Source organism: Globicephala melas, chromosome 2, assembly GCF_963455315.2.
Source record: "Globicephala melas chromosome 2, mGloMel1.2, whole genome shotgun sequence".
NCBI lineage: Eukaryota > Metazoa > Chordata > Mammalia > Artiodactyla > Delphinidae > Globicephala > Globicephala melas.
In genome coordinates this window covers 77,498,933-77,517,516 of record NC_083315.2, presented here as the reverse complement: position 1 = coordinate 77,517,516, position 18,584 = coordinate 77,498,933, and the positions used below count along the sequence as shown (strand labels likewise).

The window sequence follows — 18,584 nt, the reverse complement described above, 5'->3', positions numbered from 1 at the left end:
TTCATTCTAGTAAATTAGAGCCCAGAAAAGATTACCCATTTGCCTAATCCCTTCTCTAGAATTCAATCAATTCTGGAAAATTTATCAATACATTTGCCTGCCTGCCTGCCTATCTATCTCCCTATCTTTAACTTTTTTCTTGCTATGCTTCCTTTTTCTCATTGCTTACCTGAAATGTTTAATGTGTTATTAGGCTCCCTGAAGTTAGGCTAAGCCACAAGCAGCCATGAAGACCACAAAAACCCAGCTACCGATAAAATGTCTTCAACTGCTCCAACGGAAGAACAGTTCCTAAGATTTTCATATAGTGATTTATGCTTGAGAATGGATATATACTTTTAAGTAGCATTACAAAGTTACACATAAAGGATTTTTAAACTTTCTCCCTATAGATCTATCAAGAGGATAGCTCATAAGCAAGCATTAATTATAGACGGTGTTTCATTTCATTACATAAGCCAATGTAAGATTCAAGCATTCTCAATAGTACCCTAAACTGGCACTGCTACAGGAAAGTATATTGGAAAGATTGAAAGTGTTCACAAAGAGGAAGATAGAAGCTATTGCTTGAGTAAGCCAGAATAGTTAAGAAAAATACATTTCCATTGCATATTTTTCAAATCTCATGCTGAGAGGGGAAAAAGTTAATGTAGGCAACAATTTCAAAAACAACACAAACCAGAATTACAGCCATAATGAATTCAAGAGATTTCTTTAAGCAGAACTTCATGCCTTATAGAGCAATATTTTTAACTTCTTAAATGAAACTAAAATGTAATCCTAGAAGATTTAATAGTCACAATTCTGCAAGAGTCATACTAAAGTTCTTTTGTGAGACAGGCAGACAATCTTGCTCTTGAATGTTTGTTGGTCCAAACAATCTCTTCTGCATCACATGGTCTCAATCAATAACTAGTCTAAATGTCCAAGAAGATTTAAAACTCCTTGCAAATTATTTTAGCCCTGGCCACAGCATACCTATGGTTCTTCTTTATGTAAAAGTGGAAGAGGGACTCACTGGATACTTCAACTATGAACTGTATTACTGTTCTCATTTAAAAAAATTGTCTTAAGCCTTGCTTCTCAAAGTGCGTTTGAGGAATTAGCAGCATTGGTAGGACCTGGGAGCACGGTAGAAATACGGAACCCTGAGGCCCCACTCCAGACCTACTGAACCAAAATCTGCCTTTTAACAAGATCTCTAGGAGATGTACACACACATGAAAATTTGAAAATCAGTAGTCCAAATGACAACTTAATAAGCCATTGTCCGGTTGCAATCCTTAAAGCATTAGAAGGCAGCTTACCAACAAATATTTGAAAGAGGAAAAAAAAGGAAGTAGTCCTAGGAACTTCCCTGGCGGCGCAGTGGTTAAGAATTCGCTTGCCAATGCAGGGGACATGGGTTCAATCCCTGGTCCAGGAAGATCCCACATGCCATGGAGCAACTAAGCCCGTGCACCACAACTACTGAAGCTTGCGCACCTAGAGCCCACAAGCCACAACTACTGGGCCTGTGCACCACAACTACTGAAGCCCACGTGCCCTAGAGCCCGTGTGCTGCAACTACTGAAGCCCGTGTGCTCTAGGGCCCATGTGCTGCAACTACTGAGCCCGTGTGCTGCAACTACTGAAGCCCACGCACCTAGAGCCCATGCTCCGCAACAAGAGAAGCCACTGCGATGAGAGGCCCGTGCACCGCAACGAAGAGTAGCCCCAGCTAGCCACAACTAGAGAAAGCCCGCACACAGCAACAAAGACCCAACACAGCCAAAATAAATAAAAAGAGCTATTTCATTAAAAAAAGGACGTAGTCCTAGATAATATTATTTTAGCTATATCATAAAATGTTATACTCAGCTTTTGTAAGAGGGATGAAAGATAAAAATTAAGAATGTTTTAATGTAAACATTAAGAATGTTTCCGTACTTGATGAACATAAAGACATTGTCCATTGTACCACCAATATCCTTGATGTAAACTTCTTGCTTGGTAATATTTCGTCTATTAAGGTACATCACAAAACGTTTCACAGTGTTATGGTTTTTATCTTAGATGTAATACATCTAAGTCAAGAGAAGGCATGATCACCACAGCCCTCTGCCAAGATATCCTAGAACCCTGACTAGAAACATCATGGGATCTCTTGGTCAAGGTCTTCTTTGTTATGACCCATCCCTGAATTGGGCTACCAGGTATATAAACATGCTAGCTGCTTGCCCTTCCAAGTTCTCAGATCTGCTCTAGTTATATTGAAAAAGTTCTGTGAAATCTCAGCGAAGGTAAAATTGCTTCCCGACAACTGCTGCTATGTTGAGTCTCCCCCCAGATATCTCACTAAACCAGGGCACATCGGCTCACCTCTTGTTTACAGGCTATCTCTAAATGTTGGTCTTCACCTGACCATAGTCTTCCAGTCTCCCACTTGGCCAACAAAGAATACCGAGCCACACACTTGAGCAAGACTTCAGGTATTTTGTGTATTTGTTGGCAAGATCATCGGATGCCCTTCTCAGCACTCATTCACTCCTGTTAACCACCCTCCTGACCTCAACACGTTGGCTGGCCACACCCAGGGACTCTGCCAAGCCCCTTCTGCCCATACAGCCTCCGGTCCTGGCTTCTCCTAGTTCATCCTGTTCCCTGTCACCCATAACATAAAGGGAGAGTGGATCTAGAAGGGCCAGGCCTCACCACAGGTAGCACACGGTGGGCTCCCTATGCTGGAAGAAGCCGGTGACAGCAAGACAGAGGTGCCTCTTCTCCAAGTCGTTTCTAGGAAGAGGCCTTAAACCCTGACCTGTTTTCTACCTGGAAGCTCTATTTTTGTTTTTTCGTATTTTGGGTGGTAGGGAGGGGGAGGAGAACGTTAGGATAATGCTGCTCGCCAAGAGTTGTGACTATTCAGAGGTGGTTTCACGCTTTCACTCCTAATTGTTTGTTCCCTTCATTTCATATTGCTCAGTCTCCATTTCAGTTTTCACTGCCGATGCTCACTTATTCTTTACTTCTAAGGTGAAAGAACAGAGAGCTACAGACCTTTTCTCCTCCTAGAGAACAGGCTGCAATATCCTTGTGGACAGTTTGTCTTACGCTATTATAACCACATAATACCATGTATTCTATATAACAGCCATTAAATACATACCTTGCCTACACTAACTCATGACTATTTTTATGACATTGAGCAAACAAGCTATGCCTGCTGTTTTTGCTTCCTCACCTGTTTCATTCTTTCTTCAACCAGGCTTTTACACTATGCTCCTGAGCCTACTTTTACTGAAGTCACCAAGGACCTCTTACACTCAATGGATACCTAAATTCCATGGCACTGTATGCTGCTCACCTTGAACTTTCCCTTCCCTTGGCTTTCAGGCCTCCAAGCTCTCCTGGCCTCTCTGCTCCTCCGGTGGCTCTTTCTTGGACTCCTTTTTATCTCCTCTTCCACTGTTTCTCCAAAGTTGGTAGTCCCCAGAATTCTGATTTATCACTCCTCCCATCTCACTTTCATGCTTTTTTCAGTTCATTCTTACCTAAGTCTTTGACTAGACTCATGACGCCCAAGCTACATTTCCAGCTCTCACTTCTCTCCTGAGTCCTGAGCCTGTATCTCCAACTACCTTACTTGACAGCACTACTACCAGGGCAGCTTCTCGGTACAGAAACTTAATGACGCATGGTTTTTTTCTTTGCGCTCCCAATCTGGCCCCTTCTCCTGAATTCCCTATCTTAGTTCATGATGTCACTATTCACCTGGCCATCCAAGTTAAGAAAACTTTAATTCACTTATAATCCATGGTGTCATAAGAAAGTATCATCTAAAAGCATAAAAGTGAGCATGTCACACTCTCAAATAACGACTTCCATTGCCTAACTATTATCTGTTAGCAGGAGACACACTGCTTTCTTTCAGCATGAGGTGCTCCATGCAATGGGACTCCCACCCACTGCCAGCATATCATCTCCTCCCACATCCCTGGACTCCCTGTGCTAGAGTCACACTGCATCTTTCTCACTTTCTCATATACAGCTCTATTTTAGTACATCACACTTTAGACTGGAATTTTTTTTATCTACCAGTGTGTCTCTAACTAGGATGGGAGTTCCCCCAAGTAGAAACTGTGCTTCAGTATCTTTTATTCCCAGAACTTGAGTCAGTGACTGGCAAACAGTAGGCACTCAAACATGTGCCAGATGAATGAATTAAAGACACATCTACAGAGAAATACAAAGTATTTCTGAAGCAAACAATTCACCTCCCTGAACCACCCTGAAATTAATATTTTAGTTCTTCAGTTCTAAGAAATGTACATATACATGCACACACCTCTCACCAGGTTTCTAAAACTGGTCATTAACATTGTTGCATTACAGTTTTAGGGTTAATACTTATAAACTATATTGATTTTTATAGGAAAGATTAAGTGTTCAAAATAAATTTAACCAAATGTCTCTAAATATTCTGCTAAAGTTAATAAAATAAGGACTAAGAAAATAATGGAACACTAAAAATAGTAAATATTTAAAACAGTTGTTTTGGGAAGAACAGCTAAATATATTATTGAAATCTAAATTCTTGAGATTAGTTTTAAAGGCTTTGAAAGAATTGAAACATAGTTTTTTAAAGTTCTTCTACACTAGGCTTAAGCAATTTACCTACCTAGGATTAAATAACAGAAAATAAACAAAAACGTTTATAATAAAAAGAAAAATGTAAAGTCAAAAATTCTGATAAAAGCATGCATATACATGAAGTATGGAAGACATATACAAGCTTAGGCAAATGCTAAGGTATTTTAAATAATAGGGCAATGAAATTTCTGAGCATCCTAACAATACATGAAATTTAAAAAAAACAATAGATAGGGAAAAATAAAATAATAATAGAGTAAACTAACTACTGCACAGATTTTAGAAATCTGAATGGTAATTTCTGTAACTGTATAAAAACCATCTTAGCTCCTTAACCTATCTCTTGATCGAGCTGACAATACACACAATGTTAAAATATCAAATATCTACTTTCAGATCAAAAGTCATTATAAAGCCTTTACAAAAGTAATATTGTCTCTCAAAAAATATATATAATAAATATATGCCAGTTATTGTTATGCTCTTTGATGGCAATAAGTGAAATCAACATTATTATGTGGAATATAAAGTCTCATCTTCATCCCCAGTTGTAAACAACACACGGAACCCCAGTCGCAGATACAGGTAAAAGTTCTCACTAAATTTAAAAAATTAGCCAGTAATGAGCTGTTGATTATAGAGAGCTAGAAACTGGATACTATCCTCCTAGAGACTGGTAGCTAAACACAGAAGAAAAGAATCTGTAGACCTCTCAGTGCTTTAGAAACCAGGGTCCCTGACCAAAGCAGTGATTTAATTTCATGGCTGCTGGGTACAGATAGCTGACATTACTAAATGCTACTCTAATATCAACTTGTTAAATGTGAATCCAGACTCAGCATATCAGAATACTAACCCAGACTAACTGGAGTCATGGGAAATATTTTGGGAGCTGTTTATTTATAAATGAGTTACAATATACCACTATAATTAGATTAATATATAATTATTGATAAACACAGGATTATTTCTAAAATCCCATTATTGTTGTCACTGCTATGTTTAGAAAAAACAACATTACTATTTTTCCTCTTAAAACAAGCCCTTGATTTACCAGTAAACAATTAGATCAATTTAGATCCAGTATGTGTTAAATGTAATGGTCCTATATTGTTTACAATTCTTGTATAAACAGCTGTCTAATAAACATTAAAAGGAGGAACAATTTAAAGCTCTCCAGCAAATGACACACTTCCGAACTATTTTATAATCCAATAATCTATCAAAAAAAATAGAATCTGCAGAAAGCTAGGCATTTGGCTGTCACAAAAAAATATTTAAGTTAGCTTACCTAATTTTAAATAAAGCCAATAAAAGTGTATCTTTTAGCCACGCAAAAGGCAGTCACACTTTTTAAAAAAACATTAAAAATACCATTTTTTCAAAAGCATCAACAACAACAAACTATAATATTACCACAAAATCAACTATTTAAAGGATATTTCTAGGTTAATTTTTCCTTTCAGGTTAATTATTTCATTAAATGTAAAATAAATTTACAAGGTACATGTCGTACAATTAGCAAACTATTAATGTATGTCTTCATAGTATCACTTAATTGCTTTTTTTTAGAAGACAAGACAACTGAATGGATTATAATCTCCTAACAGCTGGTGTTTTAAAAGTTTTGTAAATGGAATTAATAATTCTAAAACATACATCAGAATTTGAAATGTGATCTTTATTCATCCTCAGTAAAGTAGCTGCTTATATTAACATCTGGGCATTAGATAACAAGAATTATATTTATCAGACTTCAAAAGAGAGAAAACAAACTAGCAATTACTTAATATTTTATTTGCCCAGAAGTGTTAAAAGAATCTTTAATATTGATTTTGTTATACAAACACAGATAAACAGATAAGTTTTTTTCCCCCAAACTATTATGTACTGTCATCTAAAATTGGTTTAGTCAGAAACATTTTTTTCATTTGCAGAAATCTGGCAAGATCTTCCAAATACAGAAATTTAAAAAAATCTATTTAAGTTCAAAACACTTAAAATACTTTGGAAAGGCCAAATTACATTAAAAAACTGTTTTGGTTAAGATTCACTAGAGTTAAATTACTAATATAATAAAGCAAAATTACCAAAATAACAAATTAATTGGGTAATTAGAGAATTATGGAAAATACCTAGCAATTGAAACCAAATTTAAAAATACAAAATTTAGAATTCAATATTGTTGAGTGAGTTACATTTTAGAAGGCACACTTAACTGGTAGCTAAAGAAAAATAGGGTGGAAACAAAATTCCTGTGGTTAAGGGTATATACAAATGCAGATAACATTTATTTTTCCTCTGCTTTAAACATTCAGCATAACAGTTTTTATCGATGATCAAATAAATATATGTATTTTAAAGAAACATTTTCTCTATGTTCACTTATAAGAAGATTTTCACATTTTTATGTAGACTTTTTACTGTTTAATACTTTGAGTGGCTTTCTATATTTTACTTTTTTTCACAATGCTCAAGGAGGGGAGAATACAAAATGAGCATTTTTGAAAGTAGGAATAAAATACGGAGTTAGACATTAAAATACCATGCCACTTGAGGGAAAACATATGAAGGCAAAATGTTATCAAATAAATTATTATTTTAGCTTGTTTTTATGTGACAGAAATGTTTTATGGCTTAAATCACTTTGGAAAGTTTTTTTAAATACATATTTTCTACATTGATAAAATAACAAATAGAGTGAAAAACTACTGGGCATTTTTTCAGATTTACAAATATGAAGTTCATGACTACACAGTGCTTGCTAGCTAAGGACCAAGAAAATATATAAAGCTGCCAAGTTATAATAAATTTTAACCAAATATTTCATAGAGCCATTCTAGTATAAAATAACATTTACCAAGACCAAAGGAGACTTACCTTACAAGAATGCTGTAAAGAATTAGATAGTTCATTTGTGAAATCTCTGTTGCTGTCTCTTGTTAAATTATCAACTTTACCTTCATTCCTAGATGCAAACTTTATGAGTAATTGAGATGGTCCCCCCTTAGAACAACTGTGCTTAAGGCTGGATAAACAGGAAACATTTGGATAAGTTCCTCCCAATGAAATACTTCTTTGTAAAAGAGCATGGTTTTTGTTTATCTGTAAATGTGGTCTTTCCAACTGTCCATTGATATTTATTTGATAATCTACATTTTGGGAAGATGGTAAACATGCAGATGTCCTGTGCATAAGCTTAATATACTCTGAATCAGAATTAAGCTTAATTTCTGACATCTCTGGTCTACAATCACCATTTGCTGTTTCACAATCTAATGCAGTTGCTTTTTGTTGGGTGAAATGCACTGAAACGCAAGAATATCCTTCAGATGACTTTTCACAGACAGTCTGATTTGGACTATTATTTGCAATAACAATTTTCTTTTGTAATGAGCTGTGAAGAGGTCGTATGTCTCTTACTTCTCTGGGAGTACAGATTGTTTTAGATAACCGAAGTCCATTGACAGCTGTTGAAAGAAATCCCTTAGCACTACTGCCATCTTCATTGTGGGCAATTTCACTAGGAGAAATAATAAACTGGTGTGAGGTCTGATAGGATCCTTTGCTTGGAGGAGTACCTGTACTTGTTAGAGAAGTTGGTGGGGTATCTGAAGGACTCCTAGGAAAAATGACTAAGGATGAACAACGTTTTAGTGGAATTTTCAAGTTCCTGCTCACAGGCAATTTCATAATCTCTAGTCCACGATCCAGGTCATGCTGGACAAAGGGAACTGTACTTCTACTTCTCGAAAAAATTTCACATGGAGTAGTATTCCTGTTTGGCAAACTTCTATTGGAGATGCTGTCAGAAGATGAATTTCCACCAAAAAAGGTATCATCAGTTGGTGGAAAAGTATAACCACTGCTATCACTGATGATACTGTTGGTGTATGAACCTCCACTGGTGATACTTGTGCATGACCCATAATCACTACCGTTGCTGCTATAAGACCCATTCTCACTGGCTGAGAAGTGACTAAGGCTACCACTGCAAATGGCAGGACTGCTCAAGAGGTTACCATCATCCACAGCATTCAGTTCATTATCAACCACAGCACTGCCATCCTTCAAGACACAAGTAAATGAAGCATCATCACCATCAGCTAAGACATTGCCAGACTGAAGACATCCACTGTACCTTGTTGGCTGTAGTGAAATCTGCAGACAGCTGCTCTTTTTATTAACATTTTCAGGTGAAGGAACAGATGATCCTTCCCGAGACTTAACGTTTTCCTTTATTAACGGAGGTAGTGTAGTCTGTCTGGGAGTCAGCTTCATTTGAACCACGTTAGACGTTGAAGTCCGTGTTGGTCTCGTGAAGCACATGTGAACACTGCTATCCGAATCATCTCCAGAGGTTTCTGACACAGGATAAGTATTGCTTCTTCTGGCTGCAAAGTGCAATCGTAAGCTTTGTGCCATTTGTTCTCATTTCCAAACATGTTAAGGGCTGAAAGTCATAACAAAGATCTCTGTCGGTAGACAGGCTAGAAGCAGCTGCACTGCATCGAAAGAAAAAATCATTTGTGGTGCCTAAAAGAGCTCAGAAGTCGTAGTCTTTATCCTAAGTAAAACCTTAGAGACCAGATATCACAGAAAGAAAAAGACGGCCCATTCCCGAGACTGACGTTTACAAAATGTCTTGAATCGTCTGTAGTCAAAATGCCTTCACTTACAAAGCACTTGATTTCCAGCGACCTTTAAGCTGAGCTCAGCTGCAGCACACTGCCTCAAACACTGCCAACCTTGTTTCAATTATACCTTCTCCAATTTGCATGAATGAGTAACACAAGAACAACAATCTTCTAGCATTTCAAGTTGAAACAGTATTTTTTCACTCCAGCTCTACTAAATGAACATTTAACTATGTGAATCACGGTGCCTATGCTTTCTCCAGCAGAGTTTGACCACTAATATTTTTACCCATAGGGATAGTATTACAGGAAGTTGGTAGGAATGAAACTCCATGTAATTGAGTATCAAATCAAGGATTGAATTTCCAAACAGTGAATTTAGTAAACATAGAAATCTAGTCAATTTAGTCAATTTAGTAAACATAGAAAGGAATATAGACTGTTAATATTTTTAAAATGAGTAAATTCAAACATGTATAAATTTGGAAATACCAAAACTTTGAGGTGAATTAAAACTTTAGCATTAAATCAAATAGATAAATATTTTAGCTTCCAAAACACTACGTACTTATAAATAGTGAAGGCTGAAGGATCGAAATACAAAATTAGCCTAGCAATACTACTGCAAAACTTGAGCATACGTCTGAGGAAAAAAAAGTTTGAGAGAAGCTGTCACCAAGCATTTTCTCCTGTAATTTTAAGGCTTTTCCAGCCAAGCAGTACAGTCTTTAAATGATGCCATTTATATTCTGACTATTAAAACTCTGCCAAGAAATAGCCTAAGCAAACATTCCATTAAAAATATATGCAGATTAGACAGAAAAACTATCCCCCGATATAGTTTGAGCACACAAGATATTTTATTCCACTGTCTCTGCAATTCATTCACTTTAGAGAGTGTTGTGGTAGGTAAAGAAGTCTAAAAAGGATTTAACACATCAAATAAACATATCTCAATGCCAATTCTGTTCTGAAAAACTCTAAGGGCTCTTTGCTGTCCCCTACTGGTGCACTGAAACAATTCATTTAGTTGTTCAATATCTGTGAAGAAGTATAAACCATGCTGCATATTTCTTGATATAAACAAAGTACATACTTGTTTACATTTTTGAGTACTAGGACTGCCCTAGAGGTGGAATTACTTACCCACTGCTGATAAAGCTCCTGCAGGAGAGAACAGGAGACTGTTTGTCCTTTTAGATGTTGTGATTTTGTATATGTATTTTTCTGCTGTGTATTTATTTAACTTTTACTTTATTTTCAGTTTACTAGGTAACAGAAGTTTAATATTTTAATTTCTCCCCTAAATGTCATAGACCAAGGTTGGTATTCTATTTGAAAGAAACAAATTTATTTTTAAATAATACTCTAGGGTATATTTAAACCCCTTACCTGAAATTTACAGCTGGAACTCCAGTAATAAATATATACTGGCTCATTCATAGGAAAGTAAAAAGTATAATAGTTCAGTTGTTTACACCACATGGTACTACACCCAAGTTGTATTTTTCTAAGTGTTTTTTTCTAAGTAAAAGCAAATATGTAAAACATCTACTTGCAGTTTGTTTAAAAAAGAAAACTTAAGATAGATCTGTTCTCAATCACAATTTTCTAAACAGTGTTTTTAATCAATTAAGAGGACAAAATAGAAATATGGAATTTACTAAGTTCTATTTCTGACTAGAATGAGATAGTACTGTTTTAGAATGGGTACAATTATAAACTTAGTAATAAAATTATTATGCTATTTTGGTTTTGTATAATCTACACTATGATTTTATAGACTTTAGTACATATTCCCTTATAATCTTGTTTCTTTAAGAAGCAAGAGTCCTAATCTTTTCACTATACCTTCAAATAACTATAGCAGCTTTCCTTCTTTAATTAAGTTAGGAATCTAATGACTCAAAAAATGGATCACTTCTAATAAGCTGATCAATGAGATTAAACTGCTCATGTCTGTGGCCTAAAACTTCCAGTTAATAAGCAAATATCCTTTGGTTGTTTTTTTTTAATTTTATTTATTTTTTTATACAGCAGGTTCTTATTAGTCATCAATTTTATACACATCAGTGTATACATGTCAATCCCAATCGCCCAATTCATCACACCCACACACCCCCCACCGCTTTCCCCCCTTGATATCCATACGTTTGTCCTCTACATCTGTGTCTCAATTTCTGCCCTGCAAACCAGTTCATCTGTACCCTTTTTATAGGTTCCACATATATGCATTAATATACGATATTTGTTTTTCTCTTTTTGCCTTACTTCACTCTGTATGACAGTCTCGAGATCCATCCACGTCTCTACAAAAGACCCAGTTTTGTTCCCTTTTAAGGCTGAGTCATATTCCATTGTATATATGTACCATATCTTCTTTATCCATTCGTCTGTATATGGGCATTTAGGTTGCTTCCATGACCTGGCTATTGTAAATAGTGCTGCAATGAACATTGGGGTGCATGTGTCTTTTTGAATTGTGGTTTTCTCTGGGTATATGCCCAGTAAAGGGATTGCTGGATCATATGGTAATTCTATTTTTAATTTTTTAAGGAACCTCCATACTGTTCTCCATAGTGACTGTATCAGTTTAATTCCCACCAACAGTGCAAGAGGGTTCCCTTTTCTCCACACCCCCTCCAGCATTTGTTGTTTGTAAATTTTCTGATGATGCCCATTCTAACTGGTGTGAGGTGATACCTCATTGAAGTTTTGATTTGCATTTCTCTAATGACTAGTGATGTTGAGCAGCTGTTCATGTGCTTCTTGGCCATCTGTATGTCTTCTTTGGAGAAATGTCTATTTATGTCTTCTGCCCATCTTGGGATTGGGTTGCTTGTTTTTTTAATATTGAGTTGCATGAGCTGTTTATATATTTTGGAGATTAATCCTCTGTCCGTTGATTCATTTGCAAATATTTTCTCCCATTCTAAGGGTTGTCTTTTTGTCTTGTTTATGGTTTCCTTTGCTGTGCAAAAGCTTTGAGGTTTCATTAGGTCCCATTTGTTAATTTTTCTTTTTCTTTCCATTACTCTAGGAGGTGGATCAAAAAAGATCTTGCTGTGATTTATGTCAGAGAGTGTTCTGCCTATGTTTTCCTCTAAGAGTTTTATGGTGTCCAGTCTTACATTTAGGTCTCTAATCCATTTTGAGTTTATTTTTATGTATGGTGTTAGGGAGTGTTCTAATTTCATTCTTTTACATGTAGCTGTCCAGTTTTCCCAGCACCACTTGTTGAAGAGACTGTCTTTTCTCCATTGTATATCCTTGCCTCCTCTGTCATAGACTAGTTGAACATAGGTGCGTGGGTTTACCTCTGGGCTTTCTATCTTGTTCCATTGATCTATTTCCGGTTTTGTGCCAGTACCATATTGTCTTGATTACTGTAACTCTGTAGTATAGTCTGAAGTCAGGGAGTCTCATTCCTCCAGCTTGGTTTTTTTCCCTCAAGACTGCTTTGGCTATTCGGGGTCTTTTGTATCTCCATACAAATTTTAAGATTTTTTGTTCTAGCTCAATAAGAAATGTCATTGGTAATTTGATAGGGATTGCATTGAATCTGTAGATTGCTTTGGGTAGTATAGTCATTTTCACAATATTGATTCTTCCAATCCAAGGACATGGTATATCTCTCCATTTGTTGGTATCATCTTTAATTTCTTTCATCAGAGTCTTATAGTTTTCTGCATACGGGTATTTTGTCTCCCTAGGAAGGTTCATTCCTAGGTATTTCATTCTTTTTGTTGCAATGGTAAATAGGAGTGTTTCCTTAATTTCTCTTTCAGATTTTTCATCATTAGTGTATAGGAATGCAAGAGATTTCTGTGCATTTATTTTGTATCCTGCTACTTTACCAAATTCATTGATTAGCTCTAGTAGTTTTCTGGTGACATCTTTAGGATTCTCTATGTATAGTATCGTGTCATCTGCAAACAGTGACAGTTTTACTTCTTCTTTCCCAATTTGTTTCCTTTTATTTCTTTTTCTTCTCTGATTGCTGTGGTTAGGACTCTCAAAACTATGTTGAATAATAGCAGAGAGAGTGGACATCCTTGTCTTGTTCCTGATCTTAGAGGAAATGCTTTCAGGTTTTCACCATTGAGAATGATGTTTGCTGTGGGTTTGTTGTATATGGCCTTTATTATGTTGAGGTAGGTTCCCTCTATGCCCACTTTCTGGAGAGTTTTTACCATAAATCGGTGTTGAATTTTGTCAAAAGTTTTTTCTGCATCTATTGAGATGATCATATGGTTTTAATTCTTCAATTTGTTAATACGGTATATCACATTGATTGATTTGTGTATATTGAAGAATCCTTGCATCCCTGGGATAAATTCCACTTGATCATGGTATATGATCCTTTTAATGTGTTCTTGGATTCTGTTTGCTAGTATTTTGTTGAGCATTTTTGTATCTATATTCATCAGTGATATTGGTCTGTAATTTTCTTTTTTTGTAGTATCTTTGTCTCGTTTTGGTATCAGGGTGTTGGTGACCTCATAGAATGAGTTTGGGAGTGTTCCTTCCTCCACAATATTTTGGAAGAGTTTGAGAAGGATGGGTGTTAGCTCTTCTCTAAATGTTTGATAGAATTTACCTGTGAAGCCATCTGGTCCTGGACTTTTGTTTGTTGGAAGATTTTTAATCACGGTTTCAATTTTGTAACTTGTGATTGGTCTGTTCATATTTTCTATTTCTTCCTGGTTCAGTCTTGAACGGTTATACCTTTTTGAGAATTTGTCCATTTCTTCCAGGTTGTCCATTTTATTGGCATAGAATTGCTGGTAATAGTCTCTTAGGATGCTTTGTATTTCTGCAGTGTCTGTTGTAACTTCTTTTTCACTTCTAATTTTATTGATTTGAGTCCTCTCCCTCTTTTTTTGATGAGTCTTGCTAATGGTTTATCAATTTTGTTTATCTTCTCAAAGAACCAGCTTTTAGTTTTATTGATCTTTGCTATTGTTTTCTGTTTCTATTTCATTTTTTTGTGCTCTGATCTTTATGATTTCTTTCCTTCTGCTAACTTTGGGTTTTGTTTGTTCTTCTTTCTCTAGTTCCTTTAGGTGTAAGGTTAGATTGTTTATTTGAGATTTTTCTTGTTCCTTGAGGTAGGCTTGTACAGCTATAAACTTCCCTTTTAGAACTGCTTTTGCTGCATCCCATAGGTTTTGGACTGTTGTGTTTTCATTGTCATTTGTCTCTAGGTATTTTTTGATTTCCTCTTTGATTTCTTCAGTGATCTCTTGGTTACTTAGTAAAGTAGTGTTTAGGCCCCATGTGTTTGTGTTTTTTACGTTTTTTCACCTGCAATTCATTTCTAATCTCCTAGCGTTGTGGTCAGAAAAGATGCTTGATATGATATCAATTTTCTTAAATTTTTGAGGCTTTATTTGTGACCCAAAATGTGATCTACCCTGGAGAATGTTCCATGCGCACTTGAGAAGAAAGTGTAATCTGCTGTTTTTGGATGGAATGTCCTATAAATATCAATGAAATCTATCTGGTCTATTGTGTCATTTAAAGCTTCTGTTTCCTTATTTATTTTCATTTTGGATGATCTGTCCATTGGTGTAAGTGAGGTGTTAAAGTCCCCCACTATTATTGTGTTACTGTTGATTTCCTCTTTTACAGTTGTTAGCAGTTGCCTTATGTATTGAGGTGCTCCTGTGTTGGGTGCATATATATTTATAATTGTTATATCTTCTTCTTGGATTGATCTCTTGATCATTATGTACTGTCCTTCCTTGTTTCTTGTAACATTCTTTATTTTCAAGTCTATCTTATCTGAGATGAGTATTGCTCCTCCAGCTTTCTTTTGATTTCCATTTGCATGGAATATCTTTTTCCATCCCGTCACTCTCAATCTGTATGTGTCCCTAGGTCTGAAGTGGGTCTCTTGTAGACAGCATATAGACGGGTCTTGTTTTTGTATCCATTCAGTAAGCCTAAGTCTTTTGGTTGGAGCATTTAATCCATTCATGTTTAAGGTAATTATCAATAGGTATGTTCCTATGACTATTTTCTTAATTGTTTTGGGTTTGTTTTTGTAGGTTCTTTTCTTCTCTTGTGTTTCCCACTTTGAGAAGTTCCTTTAGCATTTGTTGTAGAGCTGGTTTTGTGGTGCTGAATTCTCTTAGCTTTTGCTTGTCTGTAAAGCTTTTGATTTCTCCATCGAATCTGAATGAGATCCTTGCTGGGTAGAGTAATTTTGGTTGTAGGTTCTTCCCTTTCATCACTTTAAGTATATCATGCCACTCCGTTCTGGCTTGTAGAGTTTCTGCTGAGAAATCAGCTGTTAACCCTATGGGAGTTCCCTTGTATGTTATTTGTCATTTTTCCCTTGCTGCTTTCAGTAATTTTTCTTTGTCTTTAATTTTTGCCAATTTGATTACTATGTGTCTCGGTGTGTTTCTCCTTGGGTTTATGCTGTATGGGACTCGCTGCGCTTCCTGGACTTAGGTGGCTATTTCCTTTCCCATGTTAGGGAAGTTTTCGACTATAATCTCTGCAAATATTTTCTCTGGTTCTTTCTCTCTCTCTTCTCCTTCTGGGACCCCTATAATGCGAATCTTGTTGCATTTAATGTTGTCCCAGAGGTCTCTTAGGCTGTCTTCATTTCTTTTCATTCTTTTTTCTTTATTCTGTTTTGCAGCAGTGAATTCCACCATTCTGACTTCCAGGTCACTTATCCGTCCTTCTGCCTCAGTTATTCTGCTATTGATTCCTTCTAGTGTATTTTTCATTTCAGTTATTGTATTGTTCATCTCTGTTTGTTTTTTCTTTAATTCTTCTAGGTCTTTGTTAAACATTTCTTGCATTTTCTCAATCTTCACCTCCATTCTCTTTCCGAGGTCCTGGATCATCTTCACTATCATTATTCTGAATTCTTTTTCTGGACGGTTGCCTATCTCCACTTCATTTAGTTGTTTTTCTGGGGTTTTATCTTGTTTCTTCTTCTGGTATATAGCCCTCTGCCTTTTCATCTTGTCTATCTTTCTGTGAATGTGGTTTTTGTTCCACAGGCTTCAGGATTGTAGTTCTTCTTGCTTCTGTGTCTTTCCTCTCCTCCTTTGGTTTTAAATATAAAATGAACCAGATAAATGTTTTCTCTTTGGTAAGCTTCACTATAAGCATCAGTTTCATGTCCCCTAACTAGATTGTAAGCTTCCAGAGTGTGAGGACCGCAACTAAACATTTCTTCTGATCCTCTTGAGCTAATGCTGGGCACAATGCAAGCACTAAATAACACCAGGGAGGAGGTTTGATGGATCCAGCTACTACTTCTAAAGAAATATCAAAAAGTACTCCAGCTGGACAGGAAGGAAGGTTGCTTGAAACATTTGCAAAGAGGGTTTCAGCCAAGGAAAAGTAAGAAACTCATTTGCACTTCCTAGCACTCTAGTCTGAGTTTAAATTCTCAGAAGGCTGAACAGTTTGCATTACTGGCTCTGGTCTGGGACTGCAGAGGATCTGCACCAGTATTAGAGCAGTTATGTGTACAACCTGGAGAACCTGGGGTAGAATTTAGCCCTTCAGCCAAACAGATGCCAAGAGAGTAGCACCAACCCTAACTTCAAGGGGAGAAGAGCTGGAGAGTAGTGGCAGACCTCACCTGGAAGGAGTCTATGTAAATCCTATAGAATTTCACATTTTAGAATGAAACATATAATATCCTAGGATTAGACTGAAGCTCAGGGCCTCACATTCTGAGATATTTGGTTATTGATTATCTTCACAGAAAATAATGTGATTACCTACATGCTATGGACAGGCTCTGGATAATACTAATTGTTGACTAGAACTTTGAAGGCTAATATCCACTGTGATGGTTAATTGCATGTGTTGAGTTGGCTAAGATATTTTGCCCAGCCGATGGGTCAAACACTGAACTAGATGTTGCTACGAAGCTATTTTTTATATGTGATTAGTATTTAAATCTGTAGATTTTGAGTAAAGCAGAATGCCCTCCATAATGTGGTGGCTCTCATTCAATCAGTTAAAGGCCTTAAGAGCAAAGACAGGTTTCTGGAAGCAGCAATGCTGCCTCAAGACTATAACACAGAAACCTGCCTTAGTTTCCAGCTTGCTGCCCAGCACTGCAGATTTCAGATGCATTTACTCTTACCTGAATCTGCAACCTGCCAGCACCACCTCACAGATTTCAGACTTGCCAGCTTCCACTATCATGTAAAGCAATTCCTTAAAGTAAATCAATCCCTCCCACCTCATTATCTCTCACTGTCTCATTCTGTGTGTGTGTGTGTGTGTGTGTGTGTGTGTGTGTGTGTGTCCTATTGGTTCTGTTTCTCTGGAAAACCCTGACTAATACAACCACTGAACTTGAGAAGCACAGCATCTCTGCCTGGAATATGGAATATAGGCGTCTCCTAAAGCTTCAGAGGCTGTATGCGTGCAGAGATAGCTCTTAGGTAGTGACACAGAAGCACTAACTTTTGCACTGGTGGGTAGAATTCATTTAAAGGCACATCACTCTCAAATGTCCCATCACCATCAACATCACCACAACCATAACCAAACTATGACTGTTTTAATCCCCAGCTTCTTAAAACTGGCTGAAAAAATATCACTCATATTGCAAATATTTTCCAGATGACTAGAAATTCTTTTTCCTTAAAAGTGCACCTGTGCTCTTCGCTGTACATTTCCAAAGAGAATCTGCTAGGAAAAGGATGCACTTCTAATTTAGTTGTGAATGCTACAGGAGAATGATAAAATGACATTTACAGTGCATAGGCCAATTTACTGCCACACAATCAAGCCTGTTATTCCTTCAATGGCTATAGTATCTATGACATCTCAGGTGATCTGTACACTTCAATTACCTGCTAGGACTAACAACAAATCAGAGCATTAGAATGATGAGCACCACCCTGTTCTAATTATTTCTTGTTCCCTTTTGCTAGTAAAGTGAGCTTTTTAAGAAAAACTACATTTCTAATGCATAGCAGAGTATCTAACACAGTAGATGTCTGAAATGGCATACTGTAGTTAACACACAAAATGTGATATCAGAGAGCCACAAACGCATGATTCCATGAACGTTAAATAACACTCTGTATTAATGATGAAAAATTTTCTGAGTGCTTTGATAACTACTATCTCATTTTATTTTCATAATATATTTATCAGATAGGTAAGGCAAATACTGTTATTCCAATTTTTAAACATGAGAAAATATTTTCAGAAGGATTAAATAATCTGTCTAGGGTTACAAGCTAATGTACCAAATCACAAGCCAGACTATAAGGACTTCTGACTCCTTGGTATGGGGATCTATAATATCCTGTTACA

At 36.4% G+C, this 18,584-nt stretch overlaps 1 protein-coding gene across 3 annotated transcripts in view; it reads right to left on the bottom strand.

Annotated features, from left to right (window-relative positions):
• NEDD4 (NEDD4 E3 ubiquitin protein ligase) overlaps positions 1-18,584 on the bottom strand; it is a 159,452-nt gene that overhangs the window by 92,646 nt on the left and 48,222 nt on the right. Inside the window, exon 1 of one of the 3 annotated variants that reach the window (XM_060294229.1) lies at positions 8,774-8,879. The exons of the other annotated variants lie outside the window; for them this stretch is intronic. The gene's annotated coding sequence lies outside the window, so the exon portion shown is untranslated. Of the gene's footprint in view, positions 1-8,773; positions 8,880-18,584 lie in introns of those variants that run through there. 3 annotated transcript variants of the gene reach the window in all.